General features: G+C 43.3%; 1 pseudogene; it reads right to left on the reverse strand.

The window, feature by feature from the left end:
- LOC102973126 (ferritin light chain-like) overlaps positions 1-25,939 on the reverse strand; it is a 42,871-nt pseudogene extending 16,932 nt beyond the window's left edge.
- Between the last annotated feature and the right edge of the window lie 306 nt (positions 25,940-26,245).

A 26,245-nucleotide genomic window follows, 5' to 3' on the forward strand; every position in this document is an offset into this window, starting at 1 on the left:
TGGCAGGCAGATTCTTAACCACTGCGCCACCAGGGAAGCCCAGTTGTGGTATTTTTGATGATAGCCATTCTGAGAGGTGTGAGGTGACATCTTGTTGTGGTTTTGATTTACATTTCCCTAATGATTAGCAATGTAATTAGCCATCTGTGTGTCTTCCTTGGAAAAATGTGTATTCAGGTCTTCTGCCCACTTTTTAATTGGATTGTTTCCTTTTTTGTTATTGAGTTATATGAGCTGTTCATATATTTTGTATATTAAACCCTTATTGGTCATATCATTTGCAAATATTATCTCCCATTCAGTAGGTTGTCTTTTCATTTTGCTGATGGCTTCCTTTGCTGTACAAAAGTTTTTAAGTTTAATTAGGTCCCATTTGTTTATTTTTGCTTTTGTTTCCTTTGTCTGGGGAGACACATTTATGTCAAATGACTTATGTCAAAGAGTGTCCTGCCTATGTTTTCTTCTAGGAGTTTTATGTTTTCTGGTCTTACATTTAGGTATTTAATCCATTTTGAGTTTATCTGTGTATACAGTATTAGAAAATATTCTAATTTCATTCTTTTACATGTAGCTGTCAGTTTTCTCAGCGCCACTTATTGAAGAAATGGTCTTTTTTCCATTGTATTGTATATTCTCATACACTTTGTTGTAGATTAATCAGCCATAAGTTTATGGGTTTATTTCTGGGCTCTCAATTCTGTTTCATTGATCTATATGTCTATTTTTGTGCCAGTACCACACTGGTTTTTTCTTTTTTTTTTTTTTTGCGGTACGTGGGCCTCTCACTGCTGTGGCCTCTCCCGTTGCAGAGCACAGGCTCCGGACGCGCAGGCTCAGCGGCCATGGCTCACGGGCCTAGCTGCTCCGCAGCATGTGGGATCTTCCCAGACCAGGGCACAAACCCGTGTCCCCTGAATCGGCAGGCGGACTCTCAACCACTGCACCACAAGGGAAGCTCCATACTGTTGTTTTTTTTTTAAGATTTATTTATTTTGTATTTGTTTTTTTAATTTTTTTTTTTTTTTTTTTGGCTGCCTCGGGTCTTAGTTGTGGCATGTGGGATCTTCGTTGAGGCATGCGGGATCTTTCACTGCGGCACACAGGCTCTTCATTGTGGTGTGCAGTTTTCTCTCTAGTTGTGGAGTGAGGGTTTTCTCTTCTCTAGCTGTGGCGCATGGGTTCCAGGGTGTGTGGGGTCTGTAATTTGCAGCACACAGGCTCTCTAGTTGAGGCGCATGAGCTCAGTAGTAGTAGTTGTGGCGTGTGGGCTTAGTTGCCCTGCAGCATGTGGGATCTTAGTTCCTTAACCAGGGTTTGAACCTGTGTCCCCTGCATTGTAAGGTGGATTCCACTGGACCACCAGGAAAGTCCCCATACTGTTTTGATTACGGTCACTTTGTAGTATAGTCTGAATACAGGGAGTCTGATTCCTCCAGCTCTGTTCCTCTTAAGATTGTTTTGGCTATTTGGGGTCTTTTGTGTTTCCATACAGATTTTTTAATTATTTGCTATAGTTCTGTGAAAAATACCATTGGTATTTTGAAAGAAATTGCATTGAATCTATAGACTGTGTTGGGTATACGGTCATTTTGACAATACTGATTCTTCCAATTCAAGAACATGGTATATCTGTCCATCTATTTATGTGGTCTTCAATTTCTTTCATTAGCATCTTATAGTTTTTGGAGTACAGGTCTTTTGCCGCTTTAGGTCGGTTTATTCCTAGGTATTTTATTCTTTTAGATGGGATGGTAAATGGGACTGTTTCCTTAAGTTCTCTTTCTGATAGTTCATTGTTAGTGTATAGACATGCAACAGATTTCTGTGTATTAATTTTGTATCCAGCAACTTTACTGAATTTATTGATGAGCTCTAGTAGCTTTCTGGTGGCATCTTTAGGATTTTCTATGTATAGTATCATGTCATCTGCAACACTAACAGTTCTTTTCTTGATTATAGCTATATCAGAAACTTCCAGTTTATTGAAGATGTTATGTACTTTGTGTCCTCAGCATTTATTTTTTTTATTTTTAAAGACTTCACAACCTGTTGTTGGGAGATTATAAAGAATCTTTATATAAAGTGTGAGATATTAGAATAGAGAAATTAACATAACATTTTCTTTCTTTCTTTCTTTCTTTCTTTCTTTTTGTTTTTTGCCATGCTGCGTGGCTTGCAGAATCTTAGTTCCCCAACCAGGGATCGAACCTGGGCTCTTGCAGTGAAAGCACTGAGTCCTAACCGCTGGACCGCCAGGGAATTCCCAACATCTTCTATTTTAATAATACTCTAATGTACTTTAACTATAACACCAAAAAAAGCATCAACACAAGCTATAAAATCAGAAGAACTCTGTATATAATTCTAAATAAAACAGTGATTAGCATGGTCAAGCCCTTTCCTTCTTTATTAACCTTCTCAAATATTAATTAATAAATCTTAGGAGCAACACTTTTAGGGATCATTCTTTAAATATTAGCATGTTACCTAAATGGGTCCTTAAGTTTCTTGAAAACTGAGTAACTGCAAAGAAAAATTAATTTTGAAACAATTAAAATATGGTACAAAGCATTTGGAATCATCTGGGCTTTGAATGACAATCAGAATTTTATCCTCTCACCTTCATGCCATTTTCACAGCTGAGAAGTGCTCATTTTCCTTGTACTGTAGCATGGAATCATCTGGATTTTTAAAATGGGAATCAGTGGGCAATGGAGAACCAGTAACAGTAATGATGAAGTATTTATGGAACACTGAGTCTCTTCTCATCTTGTTTATATCACATTTTATGGTTAGACTGTTTAGTTCAGCTGGCTATATCCAGTCTCATGGTCCAAGACTAGCTAGGGGATAAGAATGGCCAGGCTGTGCTCTCTAGAAGGCCAACTTCACAGTCCCATGGCAGTAGGACTTGAGAAATATTTGTTCAAACTGCGTACTGTTCAGTTCTGTGGATCCACTGGATCTGCCAATGGCTTTAGAATCATTTTTCTCATGGTCATACTTCTAGCTGTCAAGATTATTACTAACTTCCATTTTTCTTAAGATTAGGCATATGAAACAAAGGAAAGCAAAGTTATTTTTCTATGAACTAAGGCACATAATGGGATAAGTATTAATTCAGATTTACTGCTTTAGGAAAGGAGGCTGTTGTTCATCTATTGTGCAGAATTCACATATACTGTGCATTCCTACCATATTTTTGTTCTCATTCTGTCTTTTGAAACAATTAGTCCATTGCCTCTCCAACTCATTCAGATTCATTCTGTAGCAGTCATGGTTGTGATCTGTATTTACTTAAAGCCGAGAATTTATTACTCTTCTAACCTAATACATCTGTAGACAATAGATTATATATAATCCATCTGGTAGTCTATGAATAATGCTTTTAAGCAACAACTTTTTTTAATATTTGATGGCTGAACTCATAGAAACATAACTTGAAGTGATAGCCCTTTCCTCGACTAATCCAGAAGTTTTTCCCTGGTTCATTGGGGTTGTAGGTTTTAACACATAACTGTTTATATTCTTCCCATTCACCAAATGTAAAAAGAAAAAGAAATCACTTCCCAAGTGAAATGCAAAACATGTTGAATTACATACTTACAATAAACATCTTATAAGGTACCTGCTCCTTGGAATTATTGTTAGAATCTTAATCAAAAACAAAATCCCAATGGATAAACAGCAAGGTCCTACTGTATAGCACAGAGAACTGTATTTGATATCCTATGACAGGACTTCCCTGGTGGCACAGTGGTTAAGAATCCGCCTGCCAATTCAGGGGACACGGGTTCGATCTCTGGTCTGGGAAGATCCCACATGCCGCAGAGCAACTAGACCCGTGCGCCACAACTACTAAGCCTTAGCAATGAAAAAAAACATTTAAAATGGTACCTGGGACTTCCCTGGTGGCACAGTGGTTAAGAATCCGCCTGCCAATTCAGGGGACACGGGTTCGATCTCTGGTCTGGGAAGATCCCACATGCCGCAGAGCAACTAGACCCGTGCGCCACAACTACTAAGCCTGTGCTCTGGAGCCCACAAGCCACAACTACCGAGCCCACACACCACAACTACTGAAGCCCGCACGCCCTAGAGCCCATGCACTGCAACTGCTGAAGCCCAAGCGCTCTAGCGCCCACGTGCTGCAACTGCTAAGCCCACGTGCTGCAACTACTGAGGCCCGCGTGCCTAGAGCCCGTTCTCCACAGCAAGAGAAGCCACCGCAATGAGAAGCCCGCACACCGCAACAAAGAGTAGCCCCTCACTCGCTGCAACTAGAGAAAGCCCACTCACAGCAATGAAGACCCAAAGCAGCCAAAAAAAAAAAATATATATATATATATCCTATAATAAAGCATAATGGAAAAGAATATTTTAAAAAGAATGTATATACATATATGTATAACTGAATCACTTTACTGTACAGCAGAAATTAATAAAAGATTATAAATCAACTATACTTCAATAAAAACAAATTGATTAAAAAAAAAAGTGCCAGCCCAGGCTTTGCAAATATGGGCAGCACCATAGGCGATTCTTTGGAATGTCAAAGATTTTGCAGCTTGGTATTTTTTGGTTACCCTTTCTTAAGAAACATACAAGAAAAAATTTTTTTTCAAGCTTAAGAGAAGGGTCCAGTGAGTGAGTTGTTTAAACTTCCTTCCTGTTTCCTGAACTGAGGGGCAGGAGGGAGCAGCAATTAATAAAAGATTATAAATCAACTATACTTCAATAAAAACAAATTGATTAAAAAAAAAAGTGCCAGCCCAGGCTTTGCAAATATGGGCAGCACCATAGGCGATTCTTTGGAATGTCAAAGATTTTGCAGCTTGGTATTTTTTGGTTACCCTTTCTTAAGAAACATACAAGAAAAAAATTTTTTCAAGCTTAAGAGAAGGGTCCAGTGAGTGAGTTGTTTAAACTTCCCTCCTGTTTCCTGAACTGAGGGGCAGGAGGGAGCAGCTTACAAGGAGAAGTTCTAGTAGGGCAGGATGTGGGGTGAACAATTGTTTGCAGACCCTGCTTTCAGCAGGGACCGTGGTATTCACTGATTCTGCCTTCCTGAATGTCTGCACACGTGCTCATGGTATTTGAGGTTTGGGGGCGATCAAACAAACGAAGTATTTTCTTGCATGATGGCATTCCTTTTTCACTACCTTGATAAAGCACTATCACCATAATTGATAACCTACAAAATGTGTTATGTAATGTGACCCTGTTTCACTGGCATTGCACCCAAGGTCACACTCCAATCCCGGGTCATTTACAAGAAGAGAAGCACCACCATTCAGGTTAACAGCTGGCGTACACCCCAACCCACCTTCCCACAGCAGGTCACCAACACGCTCCATCCTTAGGATAAATCACAAATGTTACACATGGCCCACAAAGCCCTGAATGGCGTGGGCCCTGCCTGCCTCCAGCTTTAACTCATACCCATCTCTGCTTCACACACACCACACGACAACCACGCCAGCTTGCTTTCAGTTTCCCGAAAAAGCCAAGCTTCCCCCACGGGATCTTCGATGTTCCTTCAGCCCAGGACACTTCCCATGTCCTCAGCACTCATCTTGCCCTCCTCACACACACAGGCACGTCGACACACGCACACACACGCTCTGCTAGCTCCAAGTCCAGGCTTCAGCTCTTAGCTGAATGTCATTTACTCAAAATAGGGCCTTCCCCACCCCCCAAATCTAAATTAGGTTCTCCTATAACAATGCCTCACAAAGTATCCTATACTTCTTTTGTAACACATATCACTGTTTGAAAATATATATTTCCTTTTGTGGCTTGCTTTGAAAGTTTTCCCCTTGCTAGACTAATAGCAAATTCCATCAAGGTAATCCGGTAAGTCTCAATTACCACTGTAGTCCTGGTAAGTAGCATGAGCAAACAATAAATAAATATTCATTGAAAGAAATAACTGCACTTCCCTGGTGGCGCAGTGGTTAAGAATACGCCTGCCAACGCAAGGGACATGGGTTCCAGCCCTGATCCGCGAAGATCTCACATGCTGCAGAGCAACTAAGCCTGTGCGCCACAGCTACTGAAGCCCATGTGCCCTAGAGCCTGTGCTCCTCAACAAGAGAAGCCACCGCCATGAGAAGCCCGCACACCGCAACGAAGAGTAGACCCCGCTCACCGCAACTAGAGACAGCCCACGCGCAGCAACGAAGACCCAACACAGCCAAAAATAAAATAAATAAATAAAATAGATTTATTTAAAAAAAAAAAGAAAGAAAGAAATAACTTTACTTCTAAATTAACATGCCAGGAGGAAAGGTCTCAGACATTTGGCCAACCATTTTCCAGAGTCTAGATCCCTGCCCTATGATGAGTTTTTTAAAAGGGCCAGAATGTGTCTCTTAATTGTCACTGAGCCACTCATGACCAGAGATTTCTATGCAACCTTGGTCACTCAGCCATTCTTCAGAAAAACTACTAGCTCATTCTCTGCCTAGTTCTAGCAAGAGAAGGCTAAGTACAGGTGGACACAAACAGGCAGACACTATTTGTACCCTTCGCTTTGTTCTCCGTACAGATTGTACGCTCTCTCCACCTTCTTCTGGACTGCTTCCTCTGATTACACAGTTAGAAGGCATTACAGCAATCCTGATAACTGTTTTTATGTCTTCAACTGTTGTTAGGTGGAGTTAAGGAATTTTATCTTTCAAAATGCCTCAAATAAAATGTTGTTAAGCCTGAACTTCAAGGAGACCACATCATATAAGTGCCAAGTCCAATCCCTTGTCTACAGAGTTCTCTGACTAAGAAAGCTTAATGTGCGTGCTACTCCTTCGTTGCAGGATAGCTGTCGCTTCAGGATCTCCTTATGCAGCCATGGGTCAAGCGATGGCCAAAGCGTGTTCAAACTAGCAGTGCCACTGGCCCTGACATTGACCACAGGCAGGCCTAGCTCATGCGCTTCTGAAATTTCTGCCCATATCGTGACATGAGGAGAATGCTGCTCACTTATCAAGGGAGGTCTCGCGAGAGGAACTCGGTGGCCTGCTGCGGGCAGTCATCTGTGGAGATGAGCATGGTCCTGGAGCCACTTGCAACAGTAACCCCTAGTCCTAGGCAGGCACTGGGTCGTGTGTGCCCCATCCATAGCTGGCTTCTGACCCATGGCTATAGCCACACCGGAGATACCCACCCCTTAGCATCCTCCAAGACCATGAGTATGACTAGCAGCAGTTAGAAATAACTTTACTGTTAGAGATTCTTGCTCTAAGTCAGCTGGCTTTACAGTTCTTGGGGCCATTTATTTTAAGTGTAGTTCCCTTGCAGTTCCTAATAGGTCTTGGCTATCCATAATTGATGGCTTCTATTTTTCAAGTGCTATCAGAAATCAATAAGAATACAAACACACCCTCTGTTTAAAATGTCCTCACAGCAAATGTCGTCCCGTGCCATGCTATTCTTTTCACAGAGGTGACTAGAACAATTGATGCCCTTCTTACATCAGTTATTTCACTCAGGTTGAGCCACAGCTGAACGAAACATTAGCTAGTATTAAGGAAGAACACTCTACCTCGGGACTTCTAACTCAGGATGAATCATTTAAAACATAGGTAGAACTCAGCAGCACTGTAGCACAGTTGAGGTTTCAATATATTAAAGAATGTTTAGGGCTTCCCTGGTGGCTCAGTGGTTGAGAATCTGCCTGCCAATGCAGGGGATATGAGTTCGAGCCCTGGTCTGGGAAGATCCCACATGCCGCGGAGCAACTGGGCCCGTGAGCCACAATTACTGAGCCTGCGCGTCTGGAGCCTGTGCTCCGCAACAAGAGAGGCCACGATAGTGAGAGGCCCGCGCACCGCGATGAAGAGTGGCCCCCGCTCGCGGCAACTAGAGAAAGCCCTCGCACAGAAACGGAGACCCAACACAGCCAAAAATAAATAAATAAATAAATTTAAAAATCCTTGCATCATTTAGGAAGAAAAACATATATTATATTAAAAAAAAAAGAATGTTTACTGTATAGATTATGTCAGGATATTTTTCCAACTAGCAAATCTCATTTAAGTTACTACCATGCAAGTCACTTTTTGGTATTTTTTGAAGTCTTCAACTATATTACATTTATTTAGTAGTTGAACTTACAATGTTATCATTGTTTTATTAATGTATGACGAATACCTTCATTAAGTCGTTCAATAAACATTTATTAAATGCTTCCTACGTGCCAGTCACCATGCCAGGGTTTGGTGTTACTGTGATGAATAAGTCTCCATCCCTGCCTTCAAAGTGTCTTCAGTCTACTCCATTTCCATGTTTAAATTCTTCCCTAAACCCTGGAGGATAGGCAATAGGTCTCACTCATCTCTATATCCTCAGTGTCCTACCTAGTGCCAAGCACAAAGTAGGTACACAATAAATGCTTATTGAGTAAATTAATAAATGGATAAACTAATAAATTGATAAACTAATAAATGAATGAATGAAGAAATAGAAACTACCGAACAAGTATTTAAAGATCCAAGCTGCCCAGAGACCACCAGACCAAGAAGTAATATTCATTTTTCTCTCTGAGTTTAGAAAACAGAAGAGATAGTCTTTGCCACCATTCCTACCGTTTGGTTTCCACTCAGCCTCCAGTACCTGCCATTTTCTCATGAACGTATTATTTCCCCTTGCTCTTCCATTTGTTCTATATGAGAAAATGATCTAGAGTAGAAGACCTGGGTGTTTAGTTTAAATAAGCAGCTAATAGCTGGGGCTTTCTCTCCTTCCATTTCCCAAAGCAGGTCACATGGTCAGCTCCCATGAGATTTTAATTTGAGATTCTTCTAATAGGCGCATGTCCCTCTGTGAATTTATTAGACCAAGCCTATGGCCCAGGGGTTCCAGAAATCGGGCACCTCGTGGGAAGCAGAATGTAACACAAAGGTCAGCCAATTCCTTGTGTTCCGAAATTCACTATGTAAATGAACTCCAGATTTGAATGGGGCACAGATTGATCTGTGGTTCTCTACTGACAATGGCTCAGAGTCACCCTTGTCCCACCTATTTTAGGAAGAGCCTGAGTCAGTGACCACTCAGCAGGTTCCCTGAAGACACCAAGGCACCTGGCATTGAGCACCATGCCCTGGACACTTCCACGAAGAGAGCCAGGCAGAAATCGGGCTTTCTCCGTTTAAACTGTGGGGAAAGTTCTAAGTAATGAAAGAGACTGGTCAGCATATTGTCACTGCTCTAATACAGGTCATTAGCCTGGGTGTCTTTGTTTCTGCGTGTGACGCAATCACAATTCATGAATCATACTACTTTAAAGACTGTAATAGCTGTGTGGATCAGAAAAATCTTCAAGGGTTCTTTAGTAAAAAGTTATTCATTGATTTAACTAAAAACTTACCTACAAGGTGACAGACAGCAAATGAGGCAATGAAGGTGAGTGTGGACCAGTTCCTGTCCTGGAGGGGCTCACGATCAAGGAAGGGAATAGCTCCAGATGTATTCAGTGCTGTGGAAGAAATTACATAAACTGTTTTCGGGACACAGAGGTAAGAGCAGCCTCCTGTGTTTCAGACAAAGGAGGCTGTGTAGCTCAGTGTTTAAGAGGACAAGCCCTGGAGACAGATGGCCCTGCCCCAAAGCGCACCATCAAGACTCACAGGGTCGGGCTTCCCTGGTGGCGCAGTGGTTGAGGGTCCGCCTAACGATGCAGGGGACACGCGTTCGTGTCCCGGTCCGGGAGGATCCCACGTGCCGCGGAGCAGCTGGGCCCGTGAGCCATGGCCGCTGGGCCTGTGCGTCCGGAGCCTGTGCTCTGCAGTGGGAGAGGCCGCAGCGGTGAGAGGCCCGCATACCGCAAAAAAAAAAAAAAAAAAAAAAAATTAAAAGACTCCCAGGGTGTGAGGATTAAACAAGCTAGTACGTGTGAGGCACAGGATAAACACTCAACAATTGTAACTCCTCTCCCCCAACGAAGATGCCTGACTTGTTCTACCCACTGCTATCTGAAACACTGTCTTTGCTTGGTGTGTACCTCCATCTCTTCCCCTCATCACTGAATATCCATTCCCCTCATCCAAATCTTTATTAAAAATCTAAATATATATTGCTGTGTATTAGCTGCTAATAGTTGTTTCTAAGACTAAGGAGGATATTTTCTCCCCCATCCCCCAGAAAAGGTCAGGCTTGAAAGAACCTTGTTCCCAAGGGCACAGCCAAACTGAAAGTGGCCCTGAGTGCAACCCAGGGAGTCCTCCAGTTCCCCAGTATCTAGGTAACCAGTTTTTTCGGTACACGCAGGTATACCCTTGAGCCCCAGGAGAGACGGAGGGACTCCAACTGACAAATTTTAAGGCAGGACCACAAGCAGTTCTGAAGATCTGTTTAAACCCAAAGTCATCCTGGGACTGCATTTTGGCAATGGGGATGTTTCCCTACTTCCTCATCTTCTGTAGAGCAGGGCAAGATTTCTCAATTCCAGCCGTAGGAGGAGAGAAAGGACTTGGGAGCACTTCTGGACTTCCTTGACCCCCTTTCACTCCTCCCCAAGCAAGGAGACATGCTGTCTCTGACTGGTGACATGGGGAAGAAGGGTCAGAAATTATCTTCAGCCCCTTTTCCTCTATTTTGATGGCCTGGTCGCAGGATGTTATGGGTTGCATTGTGTCCTCCTAGAAAGGATATGTTGAAGTCCTGACCCCCAGTACCTCAGAATGGGACCGTATTTGGAAATAGGGCTTTTATCAAGGTAATCAAGTTAAAATGAGGTCATGGGACTAACCTGGCAGTAGAGTGGTTAAGAATCCATGCTTCCACTGCAGGGGGCACAGGTTCGATCCCTGGTCGGGGAACAAAGATCCCACAAGCTGCACAGCATAGCCAAAAATAAAGAAGAAGAAAAAAAAAAATGAGGTCATTTCTGTGGTCCCTCATCCAATATGACTGATGTCTTTATAAAAAAGGGAAAATTTAGACATAGAGACAGACACACATGGAGGGAAGGCTGTGTGAGAACAGATGGGGAGAATGCCATGTGATGATGGAGGCAGAGATGAGAATCATGCTGCCACAAGCCAAGGGACATCTGGGGCTAGAGAAACTGGAGGAAGCAAGGAAGGATCCTTCCCCTACAGGTTTCAGAAGGAGCATGGCCCTGCTGATACCTTGATTTCAGACTTCTAGACTCCAGAACTGTGAGGCAGTAAATTTCTGTCGTTCTAAGCCACCTAGTTTGTGGTACTTTGTTAGAGCAGCCCTAACAAACTAATACACAAGACAAACACTTACTTTGTTCACTCTGCTGTAATTACATGATGCTACCAAGAAAGCCTGCATATCCATCCCTGCCTGTGATTGAGAGTCTGGAATCAAATGGGGGTGCAGTGGGTGAGGTGGTGAGTCCTATTAACAAACCTAATAGCAAAGTTTCCTCCAAACAGCTTTTATTGGTAGCAAAGCCAATAGTTTGATGACATCTTATTTCTGATTTTTTTCTGAATCTGAATTAGGGAGAGAGGCCTGATTTTCTGACCAAAACTCCAAATTTAGGCTGAGATACATAGTTTATATGTATTAACTCATTTAGCCTTCACAATAGCCCTATAAGAGTATGTCTTACTATTATGCCCATTTTACAGATGAGACAGCTTAGGCAAGTAACTTGCTTAGGTCAAGTAACTTACCCAATGACAATGAATGCTGAGGATTGGGTTGTAGGTAGCTTGGAGCCAGAGTCTGTCCTTGCTGCCTCTGCAAGGGCTACATTCCAAGGAGCAAGTCCTTAAATGATCCCATTAAAAGGATCCCATGGCCAAATATACGAAGAGAATCCTGGGTGAAAAAAGTAAACTTTTCTTTAATTTCTCCTGATCTTCTCAGAGACTTTACAAATGCAATGTGCCTTGTGACTCTATCAGGATATAGACTGCAGCATTTGACCACAGAGCACTTTTCAGGGAGCATCTTTTGGGACTAATGTTCTGAGGAACACCAGTTTGGGAAACACTGAGAGAATACTTTAGGTGGGAGGTACTCTTTTGTTTGAACACATTTCTAGGATTTTAAAATAATTTCTATATGCCAATTAAAATACTCAGAAATCCCTTCATTTAAATTTTACAGAGAGTCATATAGGTTTACATAGTAAGGCTGGGCCTTGAGATCTGGGGGCTGAAGCGGACACAAATCCAAGCCGTTGTAATATAAGACAGTGGAACTCCTGTAACAGAGGTACAAAGCAGAGCTAGCAGAAGGTAAGGCTCCATCTCTGAGGGAGAAAGGGATGATTTCATGTAGGAGTGGGGCTTTGAGCAGGCCTTAAAGGCTAGGTGGGGCTTCAGACAGTCATTTTGGATTAACTACCGGAGGCCTAAATTGCTTCTGCTCCAGGATGGTCAGAAACCCTGGTGACTCTCGAGGGAAGTTAAGGTCTGAGTTTGTACAGGGAGCATTATTCCCACAGCTAAGCGGAGATCACAGATTGGTAGCCCCTGGGAAAGGCGCAAGCAGCAGACTCTTGTTTGGCCAGCACGGTGCGGCTGGTGTGTGTATATGTATGTGTAAGTGTGGCTTTGATTTAATCCGTGTACTCTTGGGTCTCACTCTCACTCCCATTTTACTCACTTGCCTGGTCCCTGAGGCATCTGAGTGTTGTCCTCCAGGCTAGTGTAGCCACACGCCACAGCTAAAGGGTGTGGAGCCTTTACTCCTCTATCAGCATTTCAGTAAATGGACAGTATCGTGGAAGACGTCAGGGAGCTAGGTCCCTGATGGTGAATACTTATGAAATATCCATCTGGAAGTGGTTGGCTGATTCTTCCCAAGTTAGCTACCACAACTTCCCTCCAAAATGAATCCCCACTCCAGGGCAGTGGCATATGTCTGCATACTAGCCCTGCCTCTAGCATTCGAGTTCAGTAATTTTTATAATGAATTACATTACATTAAACCCGGCAGACCTGTCATCCTCTTAAACATGCTGTAAAAGAAGCAGCATAAGATGTCAAATAATGTAAAATATAATCTTTAAAAATCATTAGATAATGATCTACAGGTCATTTTCCTTAGGCACTTTTTATGTTTATCTTTTTATTTTTTTTTATTTATTTATTTTTTTGTGGTATGCGGGCCTCCCTCTGCTGTGGCCTCTCCCGTTGCGGAGCACAGGCTCCGGACGCGCAGGCCCAGCGGCCATGGCTCACGGGCCCAGCCGCTCCGCGGCATGTGGGATCTTCCCGGACCGGGGCACGAACCCGTGTCCCCTCCATCGGCAGGCGGACTCTCAACCACTGCGCCACCAGGGAAGCCCTATGTTTATCTTAAAATCTCTCATAGTTCTGGTTGTTCTTCTGTACTAGTATGGTTGTTTCATTAATGCTCAGAAAGTAAACACTGTATGTTTACAATATATTGTTATGGTTATAGGCACTGAGTGCAATAAAATTTATCCCTACCTACAGCATGCTCAGTAGAGGTGTGACCACAAAAACCATCCTATGCCTCTTTATAATTTTGGTATACAGGGTCTGGATAAAGATACAACAGAAACTTTTGTGAGACTCTTTCCACCTTTTCTTCCCAATGGGGGCAGAGAGAAGAAATCACTCTCCTGACTTCCCCAAATCGAATGTAGACCTCACAGGTTTAAGCTATGCTGCAAACAGAACTGGATTTTTCTTTCCTCTTTGCACAGGTCCTAATGAGGACTCTGTGATTCTGAGAGATCACAGGATTCTGCAGTAGTGCCACAAAAATGCCCTAACTGCATGCTTCTCAGCTTCCCCTCTGGGCTTTCCTCTCTCCATACGGGCTGGGTGGTGGTAAGACCTGGGCCGAGCAGTGTGCCAGTCGGCTTGCTCATGGACTGGTGAGACACTGCTCTCCATTGGCAGAAATCCTGTCTCTGCCCTCCTCTCCCAGGGCACTGAACTGCACTAATGCTACCTGGCTGAGAGAAGCCATAGTTTAAATGTTTACAAGAGAATGGGAAGCAATGTGTTGGAAAGGGTGTGTGGGGCAGGAAACTTTGCTTTCCATTATAAACCCTGCACTATTTGATTTGGTAACTAAGTATTCTTACTTTAATTTAAAAATATTTAGATCCAGGGAATTCCCTGGCAGTCCAGTGGTTAGGACTCCTGAGCTTCCACTGTAAGGGGCGTGGGTTCAATCCCTAGTCGGGGAATTAAGATCCTGCGTGTCGTGCGCAAAAAAGAAAAAAAAATTTAGATCCACCCTTGAATGTTTGAGCTGCTACCTCATCCCTTTGCTCCCCTCTGCCAGCAAAGCTTCTTGAAAGAGCTGTCCGTACTTCCTATCTCTTCTTTTAAACCTCCTGTACGATATATTTTATGTATTTAATTTTTAATTGAGGTATAGTTGCTTCACAACATTATATAGTTTTCAGATATACAACACATAGCTTCACAATTTTTAAAGGTTATACTCCATTTACAGTTACTATAAAATATTGGCTATATTCTGCTGTATAATACATCCTTGTAGTTTGTTTACTTTATACAAGTAGTTTTTATCTTGTAATCCCCTACCCCTATCTTGCCCCTCTTCCCCTGCCCCCTCCCCACTGGTAACCACTAGTTTATTCTCTATATCTGTGAGTCTGTCTCTTTTTTGTTATATTCACTAGTTTGTTGTATTTTTTAGATTCCACATGTAAGTGAGATCATACAGCATTTGTCCCATACAATATACATTTTTTAGTTTTTTAATTGAAGTATACATACAATATATTTTGAAAAGTTTTGTGTATCTAATTTTTGTCCAATATATGCAAATAAGTTTTAAATATTCAGCTAGTACGAAAAGGCTCTAGTGAAAACCACACTCCCTTGCCCAGTGTACAGTTCTGCTCCCCACCCCACTTACTCCCGGTGGAAGCCACTTTCAACTTTTATTCTCTTTCTACTAGTAATTATTGACACATTTTTATAGGATTATACTGCTATTTCTTGAGCTATTTTAAACATTTCCTAAACACCTCCTGTTTCAGAAGTTAAAGTATGTTATATCTCACACACACACGCGCGCACACACACACACAACTTCCCTTTCCTTCTTCATCCGCTTCATGTAACCTTATAATTTTTGGCTAAGTCAGCCATCATTTACATTACTAGGCCCAGTAAAGATTCCCTGTTTAACCCAAGATGCATGTTATGAATATTTCCTTTTCATACAACCTTTTGTTTTTCCTGGAGTTGAAATTGCCTTGCTTAGCTTGCCATGTGCTTATCATTTATTTCTTTCTAAATGTTTCAATAGACTTGCTGAACCTTTACCAATAGTTTTTCTCAAATGTTTGAACAAATCAGTTCCATTTTTCGTTTGGTGCCCTTCCTCCAAAAGCCCTCTATCTTCAGTTCTAGGCAGGAGAGGTTAGTTGCCCTCTGGAAAAGTCTGGTGCGTGGCTCTCTTTTCACTGTTCTCCTCTGTTGTAATTGCTTGTATTAATCAGGGTGGGATAACTGCCATTTAAACCAGATCCCAAATGTATAAAAAGGCACACTATCAGTGTTTATTTCTTATTCACTGATATGGACTGAATTGTGTCCCCCACTAGATTAATATGTTGGAGCTCTAACCCCAATGTGACTGTATTTGGAGATAGGGTTTTTAGGAGGTAATTAAGATTAAATGAGGTGGGACTTCCCTGGTGGCACAGTGGTTAAGAATCCGTCTGCCAGTGCAGGGGACACGGGTTTCAATCCCTGGTCCAGGAAGATTCCACATGCCGCAAAGCAACTAAGCCCGTGTGCCGCAACTACTGAGCCTGCACTCTAGAGCCCGCGAGCCACAACTACTGAGCCCACGCGCCTAGAGCCTGTGCTCCGCAACAAGAGAAGCCACCGCAATGAGAAGCCCGCGCACCACAACAAAGAGTAGCCCCTGCTTGCTGCAAGTAGAGAAAGTCCATGCGCAGCAACAAAGATCCAACCCGGGCAAAAATAAATTAATTAATTTCTTTTTTCAAAAAAGATTAAATGAGGTCATAAATCCAATAGGATTGTTGGCCTTATAAGAGGAAGAGAGCAGCTGCCTGCAAGTCCGAAAGAGGGCTCTTATCAGACACTGTACCTTCCAGTGATCTTGGACTTCCCAGCCTTCAGAACTGTGAGAAATGTGTCTGTTGTTTAAGCCACCCAGTCTATGATATTTTGTTATAGTAGTCTGAGCAGACTAAGACAGCACCTTTTTATTGTATGATTCTGAAAGTACCAGTATCTGTCAGTCTTTTTCTGTGTGTAATTTAGATTCTCCAATCTACTCTCCAATCTGTTGACAGAATTCTGGGAGTACAGCAGGAGAAGGGAGTCTAAGAATTATAATTCAGTATGAAATTTTTCACTTAATCCCCACATTTATAACTCTATGCCTTATTTACTCTTCTATCTAGAAGAGAATAGGGAGCCACCAAAGTGTTGCCAGCCAGGAAAGATAAGATCAAATACGCTGGTAGGTCTGGGGCTCAGAGAATTATGAACAGCAGCAAGCAGCTTTCTTGGGACACAGAGGACCCTTGCTCAATAAACAGTGGACTCATCCTACCTCCCCAAGGGTACCTCCAGTAATTCCCTATGGTAGTGTTTTCCAGAATGGAGCATGTCTATCACTGGGGGCTCTAGGGATAATTTTAGTGGCATGTAACCAACTATTTTTCAAAGATTAACATATTTATTTCAATGGGAATTCAAAAATAAAACTTGCATTCGAAACCCATGGAAAAAAAAAAAACCTCCATGCCTTGTTCTATCCTTGTCTTAGACCTGGTGCCCCAAAGTCGAGTGTCTCTCTCTGATCCAGTTTCTCCAGAGCATAAAGCTCTTTGGGCTGGCTGGAGGTACATGGAGTTGTAGTCCTCTGGGTAGGTCATGTAAGGAAGGGAATCAGTGAGCTCAACTATTCTATAAAAATTTTCGACCACCATCCCTCTTTCTATCCAGGCACATTACCTTTACCTTCTGTAGTACCTGCTGGATCCAAGCGCAGAACATCTAAAGAGCTCTACATGGCAAACTGACTTGTTCATCATTAAAACTCCTCAATTCTGCCACTGTCCCCAGGCACATAGGCGTATATCCCCCTGCTCTGCTAAGTTAAGTCAGCTTCTACTTCTTCACATCTTCCAAAAATGTATTGACATTGCTGATCTGTTGCTGTCTCCTTTCCTATTAGTTCTGACCCTGTGAGTTATTATCCCTTGTTATCCTTCGTTCTTATTTGGTGGAGGTATATTAAAGTACAGTCCTCCAGTATATCCTCAAGCCATTTTTTTAAAATAATCAATTTTATTTATTATATTTATTTTTTGGTTGCGTTGGGTCTTCGTTGCTGCACACGGGCTTTCTGTAGTTGTGGAGAGCGGGGGCTACTCTTCGTTGCAGTGCGCAGGCTTCTCATTGCGGTGGCTTCTCTTGTTGCGGAGCACGGGCTCTAAGCGCACGGGCTTCAGTAGTTGTGGCACACGGGCTCAGTAGTTGTGGCTCATGGGCTCTAGAGTGCAGGCTCAGTAGTTGTGGAGCCCGGGCTTAGTTGCTCCTCGGCATGTGAGATCTTCCTGGACCAGGGCTTGAACCCGTGTCCCCTGCATTGGCAGGCGTATTCTTAACCACTGCACCACCAGGGAAGTCCCCCTCAAGCCATTTTGGCAAACCCCACCTCAGCTTCCATCTTCCCAGAAACCGTTCCTACCTAGGTGGGCAAAGATCTCCTTTGTTGCCAATATAATGGAGGATTTTCTAGGCTTATCTCACCCAGCTACACAGGAGGAGATGACATTGTTGACTCCTCTTTCCTTCACACAGTACTCCCCCCACCCCATCCCACCCAGGCATCTCCTGGTTTTTCTCCTACATTACTGGTTCTAAATATCTGCCTTCTTTTATTTGTTTCTCCATCTCTACCTGATGTCAAAATGTTGACACTTCCTGGGTCTTAAAATTGGAATGTCTCTTTCCTAGTCATGTCTTTACCTTGGGTAACTTTATTCATTCTCATATTTTTAACTAATTTATCACAGATGAATACTTCCAGACCTCACCTCTCCTCTGAGGTCTAGACTCATCTATTTGACATTTCTTAGATATTGAATAATTATTTTTACTCATATTTAACCATACTCATAGTAACCAATATTTATTGGGTACTTACTATGTACCATGGAATATTCTAGGTTCTTGGGATATATTAGTATCATATTTCTCTCCTTCGTGATGCTTACGCTCCAACGAGAGGAAATGAAGATTAACAATTGACCTTATAAAAGAATCATAGGGAATTCCCTGGCAGTCCCATGGTTAGGACTCCGTGCTCTCACTGCCGAGGACCCGGGTTCAATCCCTGGTTGGTGAATTAAGATCCCACAAGCCATGCGGCGTGGCCAAAAAAAAATAAGGGTCATAGTATAATAGAAGGTGATGAAACAGAAGTGCTATGTAAAAAGAGAAAGTAGAGTGCTGGGGATGGAAGAGCAGTCGTGGTTTTAATTAGGGTGATCAGCATAGACCTTATCAAGATGCTGAAATCTGGGCAAAGGCTTAGAGGTGAGGTCAGTAAGATAGCTAAGATATCTGTAGGAAGAGCATTCCAGAAAAAAAAAAAAAGAGACACTACAAAGATCCTGAGGTGGGAGTGTACCTGGTATGTTCGTGGGACAGCAAGGAGAACAGTGCAGCTGGAAGGGAATGAGCAAGGACGGTCATGACTTTGGCTTTTACTCGGAGCTGGATGTGGCGTCATTGGATGGCTTTGAGTCCAATTTAAAAGGATCCTCTTGCGGCTGCACCGTGAAAAGATACTGTAACGGAGTAAGAGTAGAAAAAGGGAGATCAGGTAGGACCCTCACGCAGAAATTTCAAACTTAACATGTACAACATTGAATTTAAAAAATGTTTCCCCTACATTTCTTCTTCCCTATGTCAATAACAGGCTCCACCCAGAAGCTAAAGCCACACATCTAGGGATCACACTTGTTTCTTCCTTTTCTATCGCCTTCTTCTCCTTAAATCCATTAACAAATCCTACCCCTTATCCGTGAACTCCTCTCCATCACCAAGCCATTATCCCTGATCAACAACCATTGTCTCTTGTCTCTTTTGTGTGTGTGTGTGTGTGGTACGCGGGCCTCTCACCGCCGTGGCCTCTCCCATTGCGGAGCACAGGCTCCGGACGCGCAGGCGCAGCGGCCATGGCTCACGGGCCCAGCCGCTCCGCGGCACGTGGGATCCTCCCGGACCGGGGCACGAACCCGCGTACCCTGCATCGGCAGGCAGACTCTCAACCACTGCGCCACCAGGGAAGCCCTGTCTCTTGTCTCTTAACAAAAGACAGCAGCCGAGGCAAATAAGGTTCTAGCCTCAACTTCCTGACAATTACTGCCCGCTGCGTCTTCTGATGATGGGGGGATCCCTCACTCACTCAGAGATCCTCTTGCCTTCATATTCCCCAAGTCATCATTCTCCCTCCATTCTCCAAAAAGCAAAATGTTTTCCATTAATTATTCAAATTTTTTCTGTTTTATTAAAAGGAAAAACCTGCTGAGATGATTTTTTAAGGCAAGTCAGTGTCATAGAAACCATCAAAACAATTCAGAAATCAGAAGAAACAGCAATAAAATCTTCCATTTGGGGAAGGGAGAAAAACACAACTACAAAAGCATTCCTTTGCTTTTCTTTCTCTGCCACCCAAGTCCTATTTGTACTTGACAAGGCCAAATTAAACTTTTTTTTTGCCTTGTTAGGAACTGCAAGGCTTTTTTTCATTTTTCTCTTTTTCTCAGACAACAGCAGTCCTCTTCCAAGACAGCAGACTGACTTCAAGTTTTCACCATAATCCCACTGGATTTCCCTCCCCATTTTCTCTAGAGAATGTCATTTGAGTATATATTGCAGTGTTAAAAAGGAAATTTTAGTTGAATGCTTTTTAAATCACTGATTACTACTCAGTGAAGCTGAGACACTACAATATAGAAAATGATGTTTTCTTCCAGACATGTTTTCATTTGGTGAGAACTATGCATCCATCTTTCTGTTGTGGGTAATGTGAAGACTTCATGGGAGGCTGTCTGAAGGACTAACAAATTGCCTAATTAAAGATGGTCTTGGGGAATTCCCTGGTGGTCCACTGGTTAGGACTCTGCATTTCCACTGCAGGGGAACCCAGGTTTGATCCCTGGTTAGGGAACTATAATCCCGTGAGCCCTGTGGTACGGCCAAAAAAAAAAAAAGTAGTCTTGATTTGCTTTGCTTTATTGACTGTTTTATCTCTTTCCTTAACATTTCTGCAACTTGAAGCATTTCTGCTCATGCAAAGGAAGGACAGTCTAACAGTTAAGAGTGCAGAAGTTCTGAAGCCAGATGCTTAGGTTTAAATCCCAGCCTGGCTACTTCTTCGCTGTGTGACCATGGGCAGGTCACTTAACCTTTATCTCAGTTTCCCCATCCTATTGACATAAGATTGAGATATGCCCAGCACATTCTAAGTGCAGTGTAAGTGCTAGCTACAACTAAGGGCTAGGTATACATTTGTTGCCAGGGATCAAATGATAGGCAAGAGCAACGCCATCTTTCCCTATGGAGCTTTCTAGCTGTAGGACTTAAGCAAATGACTTAACATGAGCCTCGGTTTAATTATTTGTAATCAGGTGTTTCCCTCACAGGATTCTTATGGGAATCACATGAGATATGCCAAGGAAAATGCTTAATAGGGTGTGGTGAATATTAAACACTCAACGTGAGCTAATACTGTACAGCAAGACAGGAAGATCATTAAACAGCCTAAGAGATGCAATAACTTAGAAGTTTAGAATGCTATAGGAGCACCCACTAGGATATCGAAAGTGAGTCCTAAAAAATAAGGAGGAGTTTGCCAGAATAAAAAGAGGAAGAGAGTTCCCAGAAGAGGAAGCCAGAGAGCTTCACCGGTTTAAACAAACTAGAAGTTTAATGTAGTAAAGAATGGAAGCCGGGAGTGGCAGGCAGAAATTAAGTCATTAATAGAGCTTTTCAGCTATACTCAAAGTTGACCTTATCCGGAGAAATGGGAGAAATGAGAAGCCAGGTAATGGGCTCAAATAGGGGGTGATAAAACCAGAATGGCATTTTAAAAAGAGCCTGATGACTGCAGACTAGGGGATGGAATGGAGGGGGTCAGGAGGCAGGACGCCCTTTGGGAAGCTGCTGCAGTTTCTAGGTTCTAAGTGAGGGCTGGAAGGTGGTGAAGTGGGACAGGGTAGTGACAATGGGGTGGAGAGACCTGGTGTCCTTCCTCAATCCTGCCGCTTTGATGAGCACTTCATGTCTGAAGTCTTCTCTCCTATGTAGAGCCCACCGTGACTGTTTCTCACCTCCTCTCACCTACTGCAGTGAGGGCTCTTATTGTCCTCCTGAAACTTCCCCAAACATCCTGCCCCGGCAGCAGGCACTGGAGGAGAGCTCACCAGCTTAGCTGGTTTGAGTGTTGATTTTTCTCCCACAAGGAGAACAATTCTTAATCAAATATTGCTTGAGGCCCCCTATCATTTGTCTTACATGCTGCCATCTGGAGCTGCCCCCAGGTATGTCATATGACCACAGCGCCGCCAAGATGATTAGGACTGCAGTTTTCCAGCTAGAAAGTTAATATTTACCTCACCAGGAGGAGAAGTGCAACTACTTCTTCATGTAATAAAATAATGATTTACAAACTTCTTCACCACCTGACCATACTGTATCCAACTATTTATAAATAATTCCTTGGAAATGACTTGGGTGTTGGGCAGTGGGGAGGGTAAATTAGCTCTGTCATGGGGGCCCAACCCATCCTAATCACCTAATCCAGCTTATCCATGGTCGGAATTCAATGTAATCCCGTAATAGAGGTTGTGGGTTGTGATAAGTGAGCAGTAAATATCTATTCAATTGAAGAAGAAATGCCATTTTAGAGGTCATTGGCCTCACTGTGCTTCTCCAGAACCATTATGGGATTTGGGTAGGAGGTTAGTTTTATGGTTTGTTTTTGTTTCTGTTGTCATCTTTGCTCAATAGCAGTCCTGACTGGAATAGCCTCTCCAGAACCATTTGCTTCTCCGGGTAGGAGGTTAGTTTTATGGTTTGGGTTAGTTTTATGGTTTGTTTTTGCTCAATAGCAGTCCTGACTGGAATAGCCTCAAGCGAAATTGTAAGGGTGGTGAATTGAGACAGCATTTTCCACTGTTTCACCGGCTCTTTGCTTTCCTAAACTTCAATGCCTTCACCTGATACTCTCTTGAAAGCAGGAAAAGGTATGAACTAATTTACAATAAGCCTAGTGTGTGTGTCTTAGCGTAAGGTGGGCCCAGTCCCAGGGAAGCAAAGGTGATCTCAGACTCAGAGGGCCTGGAAAATTTGCTGAAAAACATGAATTTAGGATCATGAAGATAATAGGGGGAAATGCAAGCCAGAACCAGTTCATCTGAAATCAACATCCAGCCTGAGAGCCATGAACCTCAAGTCTTTCTCCCCTGCTCCCCTCTGGTCATGCCCCGTGCAACTTTAACTTTTAACTTCACAAACCACCCAACACCATAACTTCAGATCTTTAACTGCCATGCTGTAGCAAGCTTCACTCCCTGGTACTTATGCAAAATCCCTTAGCCAGAAACAGGTGAAACCATATCACTTGGAACTGTGCCTACTCCAAAATAATAAACTTATAAATCCTTCTCTGAAAACAATGGCCTCAAACCTACACTTCAAGTTCATGGAGACTTCAGTCTTTATCCCTTTTCCCAACCTCAGCCCTCCCTAGTTTTACTTTTATTATTTATTTATTTATTTATTTTTGGCCGCGTTGTGTCTTTGTTGCTGCACGCGGGCTTTCTCTAGTTGCGGTGAGCGGGGGCTACTCTTCATTGCGGTGCACGGGGCTTCTCATTGCGGTGGCTTCTCTTGTTGCGGAGCACGGGCTCTAGAGCACAGGCTCAGTAGCTGTGGTGCACGGGCTTAGTTGCTCCGTGGCATGTGGGATCTTCCCGGACCAGGGCTCGGACCCGTGTCCCCTGCATCGGCAGGCAGATTCTTAACCACTGCACCACCAGGGAAGTCCCCCTTCCTAGTTTTAGAGCCTCTGTAATCTAACCTGAATTCCATTCACTGAACTGAATTTATTAGGTTTCTACTTTATGCCAGACATTGTTCTAGACCAGTTGTTGTCAGCCTTGGCTGTAGACTGGAATCATTCAGAGACCTTTAAAAAAATACCATGCCTGGAACTCACCCAGAGATTCCAATTTAATTGATTCAAGGTGCAGTTTAGGTACGAGGACTTGCTAAAGCTCTCCAGGTGATGATAATCCACAGTTAAGAGCCATTGCTCCAAGTACTGGAGATACAGCAATGAACAAGACAAACAAGGCAGAACTCTGATTTTAACAAGTTCAAATTCTGTCCCTCCTCTGATTACCAGCTGCCTCAATTCTCTTGCTAGCTTATCTTTTCTACTCTTCTTGCTCTTCCAGGTCATGGTCCTAGATAATGGCTCGCAGGCTCTAGAGCACAGTCTCAGTAGTTGTGGCTCACGGACTCTAGAGCGCAGGCTCAGTAGCTGTGGTGCACGGGCGTAGTTGCTCCGTGGCATGTGGGATCTTCCCGGACCAGGGCTCGGACCCGTGTCCCCTGCATCGGCAGGCAGATTCTTAACCACTGCACCACCAGGGAAGTCCCCCTTCCTAGTTTTAGAGCCTCTGTAATCTAACCTGAATTCCATTCACTGAACTGAATTTATTAGGTTTCTACTTTATGCCAGACATTGTTCTAGACCAGTTGTTGTCAGCCTTGGCTGTAGACTGGAATCATTCAGAGACCTTTAAAAAAATACCATGCCTGGAACTCACCCAGAGATTCCAATTTAATTGATTCAAGGTGCAGTTTAGGTACGAGGACTTGCTAAAGCTCTCCAGGTGATGATAATCCACAGTTAAGAGCCATTGCTCCAAGTACTGGAGATACAGCAATGAACAAGACAAACAAGGCAGAACTCTGATTTTAACAAGTTCAAATTCTGTCCCTCCTCTGATTACCAGCTGCCTCAATTCTCTTGCTAGCTTATCTTTTCTACTCTTCTTGCTCTTCCAGGTCATGGTCCTAGATAAAACCGTCTAACACTGTCTTTTCTCAAGCCCCCAGGTGTCCTGTCCCAGCTGTGTGAAACATACAACTCTCCTGATTAGCTTCATTACAAATTTATGAGCTCCATTCTCATCTGGCTCTCAACATTGGCAAATTTTTACTTATCTTTTGGCAGCTTCCTTTCTCATTTTTGATAGCAAACATTTCAAATCTTTATTTCTCTCTTAAAACCCCGTATCAAGATCCTGTCTCTCTCATCTCAGCAGATAACAACCTCTTTTTAACAAAGAAAATAATAGCCAGAGTGGTGAAATCCTTCAGCATTCTTCCTTCCCACCTTAACAGTGCATTCCTTTTCTCCCCCTTGTATCTGTAATTTCTCTCTACAGCCAGACCCTTCTCTACTTGTTACAAATGTCCTCAAGCATCTGCCTATTAAACCTTGGGCTTCCCTGGTGGCGCAGTGGTTGAGAGTCCGCCTGCCGATGCAGGGGACGCGGGTTCGTGCCCCGGTCCGGGAAGATCCCACATGCCGCGGAGCGGCTGAGCCTGTGCGTCCGGAGCCTGTGCTCCGCAACGGGAGAGGCCACAACAGTGAGGGGCTCGCGTACTGCAAAAAAAAAAAAAAAAAAAAAAACCTACTTAGAGGGACTTTTCTGATGGTCCAGTAGGTAAGACTCTGTGCTCCCAATGCAGGGGGCCCAGGTTTGATCCCTGGTCAGGGAACTAGATCCCACATGCACGCCGCAACAAAGATCCCACATGCCGCAACTAAGACCTGGCGCAGGCCAAAATAAGTAAGCAAAATAAATAATTTTTTAACAACCTGCTTAGAATCAGTCTATTTGCTCTCTCTCCTTTCACTGACATATATATCTCGAAAGACTTCTCTTTACTCACAGCTTCCACCTCCATTTCTCCACTTAGTCCTCCTGAATTGCAGTTTGACTTCCACTGCTATCACTATGCAGCTGTGCTTTCCAAACTTGCCCATGTCACGGCAGCCAGAGAAAATTACTATATTTATTTGGTATCCTGAGGACAACATCAAAGTCACTGTAGCTCCTCCCGGCCATGTCAGGAACTTAAGGGGCTAAGTTTTCAGCCCCCTTGCAATCATTCATGCCTCACCAGCCTACCTTGGCATACCGGGGGGGGAGGCTCTCTTCCACTGAAACTGGTCTGGCAAAGGACACCAGTGACCTAACTGACAAATGCAATGTCTGCTTCTCTGTCCTCATCCGTTCTATAGCACAGTTTATTGAACATGGAGATTCTATTTAAAATGACCACAATTTGGTCAAGATAATGTGGAATTGGAGGCCAGGAAGTAGGTGGAGATGAGAAGAGCAGGCTACTTTCCTTTCACCGTCTCCTTAATCAAAGCCCAGTTGTATAGGAGAATCAACAGGCAATGCCTGGGAATCCATGGTCAGATTACGTGGCCAGAGAAGGTCATTTGCCCCAGGCAAAGGGCCCCAGAGTCTTGTTTTTTTTTTTTTTTTTGGCTGCCTCCTGTGGTTTGAGGGATCTTAGTTCCCCAACCAGGGATCGAACCCATGCCCCCTGCAGTGGAAGCATGGAGTCTTAACCACTGGACCACTAGGGAAGTCCCAGGGGCCCCAGAGTCTCAACTGACTAAGCAATTGGTAAATTGTGACACTCAAGAACATTTTGTGTATTTACCCCTAGAATGCTTTCACAAATTAATTCAAATTCATTAAGATCCTGACCATGGACTATCTGCATATTTCTGAGGAGAGAACATTTAGCGAGTCTTTGCATTACAAACCTTAGGATGGTTTCTGTTGTGTGTGTGGTTTAACTTGGGATTGTCCACAGCATCCATGCGTAACTGCTTACCTTACCTTCATGTTGGCTTCATTTTCTCCCAGTTGGCCCTTACTCTAATGGTAAAGTTTGGCCTGACAAAAGAGCATTTTCCCACCAAAATAATAGGGGTAGAAGGTTAACAACCTGGCTACATTTAAACTATATAGTATGTAGTTGGCGTGTGGTGGGGGGGGGTTGGGGAGACTGACTGGTTAGGTTAAAGTCTAAGGTCATTGGTCTCTTCAATTTGCCCTCTTATGCCTATTGCCAACCAGGCTGAGGATGCTGGAGTTCACTGCCTTAGAAATCCCTTACCATAAACCTACCTGCAGAGACTCCTAAAACTC

Source organism: Physeter macrocephalus, chromosome 7 (assembly GCF_002837175.3).
Source record: "Physeter macrocephalus isolate SW-GA chromosome 7, ASM283717v5, whole genome shotgun sequence".
Lineage (NCBI taxonomy): Eukaryota > Metazoa > Chordata > Mammalia > Artiodactyla > Physeteridae > Physeter > Physeter macrocephalus.